A 5,983-nucleotide genomic window follows, 5' to 3' on the forward strand; every position below is an offset into this window, starting at 1 on the left:
TGGGTGGCTGGAGTCTTTAACGATTTTCTGGTGCCTACCACACCAACTGATATTGAGGTCCTGGATGGCAGGGAGCTCGGCCCCAGTGATTTACTGACCATTCCAAACCACTCTCTGTAGCACCATGCGATCGAGGGCGGTGCTGTTGCCATACCAAGCAGTGATGCAGCCAGTTAAGATGCTCTCAATGGTGCAGCTGTAGAACTTTTTATGGATTTGAGGGCACATGTCAAACCTTTTCAACTTCCTGGGTAAAAGAGGCGTTGTCACGCCTCCTTCACGACTGTACACGTGTGAGGAGACCATTTTAAGTCCTTAGTGATTTGGACACCAAGGAACTTGAAGCTCTCGACCCTCTCCACTGAAGGCCTGTTGATGTGGATGCCCCCCCCCCCCCCCCCCCCCCCCCCCCCAGTGTCCTGTAGTCCACGATCAGCTCCTTGGTCTTACTGACTTTGAGGGAGAGGTTGTTGTCCCGGCACACTGCCAGGTCACTGACCACCTCCCTGTAGGCTGTCTCATCATCGCAGCGTGATCGGGCCTACCACCGTCGTGTCATCAGCAAACATGGTGTTGGATTTGTGCATGGCCACGTAGTCGTGGGTGAACCGGAAATACTGATCAAATCAGTAAAAATAAAAAACAAAACAAAACGGATTGACCAAAAAGCACCCTAAGGAAAGTAAAGATAAAAGGTGCATTTTAAGATTTATTTTAAATATGTCAACAGTTTTGGCCCCCCTCAGGTTCTCTGGCAGGCTATTCCAGAGGCTGGGGGCATAATAACTAAAGGCTGCCACTCCATGCCTCTTGGTCCTAGGCTTTGGGATAGTTAAAAGGCCAGTGCCCGAGGACCTGAGGGACCTACTGGGTACATAACTTAAAAAGCAAAACTCACAGGCAGCCAGTGAAGAGACCTTAAAACCGGTGTAATGTGTGCTCTCCATCTGGTCTTGGTCAGTACCCGTGCTGCAGCATTCTGTATGTTTTGCAGTTGACCAATGGCTTTCTTGGGTAGACCAGACAGGAGATCATTACAGTAGTCAAGCGAGCCTGCTTGTAATAAAAGTATGGATGGTTTTTGCGCCACCTCAGGCTCGTGCGGTGCAGGAGATCTTCGTGGGCTATACTCAGCCTTTGTGGGCTATGTTTCAGGGTAGTAAGTTGGTGGTCTGTTGATATCCCTCTAGTGGTGTGGGGGCTGTGCTTTGGAAAAGTGGGTGGGGTCACATCCTGCCTGGTTGGCCTGTCCAGGGGTATAGTCGGACAGGGCCACAGTGTCCCCCAACCCACCCCTGTCTCAGTCTCCAGTATCTATTCCGCAATAGTCTATGTGCCGGGGGGCTAGGGTCAGTCTGTTATACCTGGTATAATTCTCCTGTCTTATCTGGTGTCCTGTGTGAATTTAAGTATGCTCCCTCTAATTCTCTCTCTCTCCCTCTCTCTCTCTCTCCCTCCCGTTCCGGAGGACCTGGCCTGATGACTCCAGGTCGTGCTGATGCTCCAGTTTCAACTGTTCTGCCTGCGGCTAGGGAACCCTGACCTGTTCACTGGACATGCTACCTTGTACCGGACCTGCTGTTTTCTGCTCTCTCTCTCACTACCGCACCTGCTGTCTCGACCTCTGAATGCTCGGCTTTGAAAAGCCAACTGACATTTACTCCTGAGGTACTGACCTGTTACACCGTCTACAACCACTGTGATTACTATTTAACCCTGCTGGCCATCTATGCACGTTTGAACATCTTGGAGAACAATATGGCCTTACATGGCCATGTACTCTTAAAATCTCCGCCCGGCACAGCCAGATGAGGACTGGCCACCCCTCAGAGCCTGGTTCTTCTCTAGGTTTCTTTCTATGTTCCTGCCTTTCTAGGGAGTTTTTCATAGGCACCATGCTTCTACATCTGCATTGCTTGCTGTTTGGAGTTTTAGGCTGGGTTTCAGTATAGCACATTGTGTCTGCTTGCTGTTTGGGGTTTTAGGCTGGGTTTCTGTATAGCACATTGTGTCTGCTTGCTGTTTGGGGTTTTAGGCTGGGTTTCTGTATAGTACTTTGTGACATCTGCTGATGTAAAAAGGACTTTATAAATACATTTGATTGATTGATTGATTGATTGATTGATTGAGTCGCTCTGTATCAGCCTGAGAGAAACAGCTACACCATGGCAATGTTCCTCAGGTGGTAAAAAGCTAGTTTGGTCACATTCTTAATGTGTGATTCAAAATTGAGTTCAGAATCTAAAATAACACTTAGGTTTTTTACCTGGTGTTTTATTTTTATTGCCCGTGAATTAAAATATGCGGCCAGATTCTTTCTCTATGCTTTGGCTCCAACAATAAGTACCTCGGTCTTGTCATGATTTAGCTGGAGGACGTTGTGATCCATCAAAGTATTTAAATGACTAATAGAGTCTAATAACTTACCAGTGGAGCCAAAATCCTCTGGTGACACAGAAATGTAAAGTTGTGTATCGTCTGCGTAGCAGTGAAAATCAATGCTGTACTTTCTGATAACGCTGCCAAACGGTGACATATATAAACTGAACCGGACCCAAATCTAACCTTGCGGAATGCCACATGTGATACGTATTTTCCCTGAGTTGTGTTCACCAAGGGTGACAAAAAAACTCTTGACCGGTTAAACTGGTCCTAAACCAATTTAGAAGTGGACCGGAGAGGCCAACCCACCTCTCCAGTCTGTCCAGAAGGACATCATGGTCAACAGTGTCAAATGCAGCGCTTTGTCACGAACATCTAAGGTGGAAACAGTAGACCAAGGTGCAGCGTTGTGAGCGTACATACTTCTTTATTATAAGATGTCGCCAACAAAACAATAAACATCAAAACGAAAACGTGAAGCCAACGTAGTGCTCACAGGCAACTATACATGGACAACTACCCACAAATACAGGTGGGAAAAAGGCTACCTAAGTATGGTTCTCAATCAGAGACAACGATAGACAGCTGCCTCTGATTGAGAACCACACCCGGCCAAACACCAAGAAATACAAAACATAGAAAATGAACATAGAATGCACACCCAAATCACACCCTGACCAAACCAAAATAGAGACATAAAAAGCTCTCTACGGTCAGGGCGTGACACGCTTAAATCCAAGAGTTGTTTGGCAACAATGTTGGCTCTAAGATAATTTACCACTTTAAATAAGGCTGTCTCTGCTGTGGTGGGCACGAAAACCAGATTGGGATTTTACAGTTGGGATTTTACAGGTCTCCAGAAATGTTCTTTAGGAATGGAAGGTTGGAGATGGGCCTAAAATTGCAAAGAGCTGAAGAATCTAGATTACTTTTCTTCAGAAGGGGTTTCACCATAGCAGTTTTATTCCCCTTTTCTGATAGAATATGAACAGCTGCAGTCCAGGGGTAAGGCTTCAATAAGACGGCACTACAGTCTGAAGACATCCATGTTTCAGTGAGAAACATGCAATCAACTTTGCGCTCTGTAATGAGGTCATTCATGAGAAAAGTTGTAATAGTGATTGCTCTAACATTTAAAAGTGCCATATTCAATGAGTGTGGGCCACTCTGCCCCTGGGGGCATCTGCCTCGAGGTAACCAATGGAATAACAACCAAAATATTCATCTTACAACCATGTTTTCTGACAGTCTCCAATCTATCAGAATGGTATAGATGACAGTTTGTATAAACTCATAAATTAGGTTACTCACAATAACCATAGTGCCATTTCTACAGGAGTTGATGTCTCTAAAACAGTTTGCGATGTTGCTGGAAATAATCCTGGAACCCCTGATTTGCTGGTTGCTTCAACAGCAAATCAAAGTTGTCACAAAAAGTGACTTTCCTGTCATTGCAAAGTATCTTCAAGTTTCTTTCAGGGCAAAGAGTCGGCTGAAACGTTGTGAACCTCTTCGGTAGCACGGGAGGGGGCCAGACGTCATCATTCTCTTCCCTGTGATAGCGAGGGTGTTTACATTGAAGGTTGTTAAAACCTACGTGAGTGATGATGGTGTCAATATTGGAGTAGTTGGCCAGAACTGTGGGCAGGAGGGAGTTGATGTCTTGGACACGGGTTCCTGAGTGACAGTGGACCTTGGTCGGTCCACAGACCGTAGGCAGGCCAAAATCTCTCACCATCGAGAATACCCACAATGAATCTCTCACCACCCACAATGATGGTGGTCGTGATGGAATCCCATGGGGAAGCGACCTGCTGAACTGTGGTGGCCGTGGGGCCGTCTACCCTCACCACCTGGGGTCGGCCCATCAGGAAGTCCACGATCCAGTTGCAGAGGGAGCTGTTCAATCCCAGGATCCTAAGCTTAGTGAAGAGCTTGGAGGAGACAATGGTATTAAACGCTGAGCTGTAGTCAATGAACCTCATTCTCACATAGGTTTCCCACGTATGTAGGTGGGTGAGGGCAGTGTGGAGTGCATTTGAGATTGCATCATTTATAGATCTGTTGGGGCGGTATGCAAATTAAAACGTGGGGATTCCAGACTGGGACAAGGAGAGATTGAACATTAGCGTTAATATACCTGCCAGCTGTTCTGCGCGTTCTCTGAGAATGCGCCCTGGAATACCGTCCGGCCCCGCGGCCTTGAGAGTGTTGACCTGATTAAAGACCTTACATCAGCCTAGGAGAGCGAGATCACCCAGTCCTCTGGGTCGATGGGGGCACTCACATATGGTATGGTGTTGTTATTGTCGAAGCATACATAAAATGCATTGAGTTCATCTGGAAGAGAGGCAATTTTGGGCAGATTATGGCTGGGTCTTCCTTTGTAATCCATAATGGACTGTAGCTCCTGCCACATCCGGCGGGTGTCAGAGCCTGTGTAATATGATTCCACATTATTCCTATATTGTCCTTTTGCTTGTTTGATGACTCTGCGGAGGTCGTAGCGGGACTTCTTGTACTTATTCCTGTCCTCATCCGTAGCCTCAGGGTTGTCTGTGATAGCCCTGTGTGCGGTAGACCTGTCATTTAGCTTAGAGCCAACCTCAGTGTTAATACAGGGCTTTTGATTGGGGAAGCAGCAGACCTGATAAGGAGAACTTTACTGTACACGTACCAAAATGGCGTAGCAGCAAGACGTGTTTGTTTTTGTCCCGTGTTTTGTCCCATGTAAATATTCAGCTTTTTTCTTTTTAATGTATACATTTCAATCTTTTTTCCATTTTCAAATTAAATATACCTTCCTGCAACCCACCTCACCCAATGTCTTACGGATCTGCTATTTTTTTAAACTTTATAACTGGAACCTCCATCAGGGGCTAGCTAGCTAATCTGCCAGTCTGCACAGCGCGATATCACCCCTGAGCATATAGGACTTCTTTTTTCCCCCACTACCTCGCCGGATTCCTGCCGCAAGCTCTGGACCATCTCACCAGATCATCGCAGCTAGCTAGCTGCTACCGAGTGGCTATCGTGGCTAACGCCCTTGTCCAGAAGCAAGCACCAGTTAGCCTCGAGCGAGGCCCATTCCCCCGGCTAGCAAACAAAGTACACCGACCACAATACCTCTCTTGTCAATTGGCCTGGACCCATTTGTCGACACGGAGCGCCGCCGATCCATCACGACTGGTCTGCTGAAATATTTTGGCCGATGTCTTCTCAACCGGCCTCTGCGTCGTTGATGTCGGTATGGACCCAGCTGCTAGCCCCGGCCCGCTAACTCTCTGAGCGCCGTGTCTCCCGCTTGCCTAGCGTAGTGATGACTGCCGAGCGGCTCCCTGTCCATTGCTGTTTATATGACCCTACTCGGCTACACAGCTGATGCCTACTGGACTGTTCATTAACATGGTACTTCATTTTGTTTATCTGTCGGCCCCAGGCTCGAACTCAGGCCCTGTGTGTAGCTAACTGACCCTCTCTGCCCATTCGTCGCCATTTACCCTTTGTTGTTGTCTTAGCTGTTTACCCGTTGTTGTCTTAGCCCTCCTAATCAACACCTGTGATCGCTTTATACCTCCCTCTAATGTCAATATGCCTTGTA

Source organism: Salvelinus alpinus, chromosome 6 (genome assembly GCF_045679555.1).
Source record: "Salvelinus alpinus chromosome 6, SLU_Salpinus.1, whole genome shotgun sequence".
Lineage (NCBI taxonomy): Eukaryota > Metazoa > Chordata > Actinopteri > Salmoniformes > Salmonidae > Salvelinus > Salvelinus alpinus.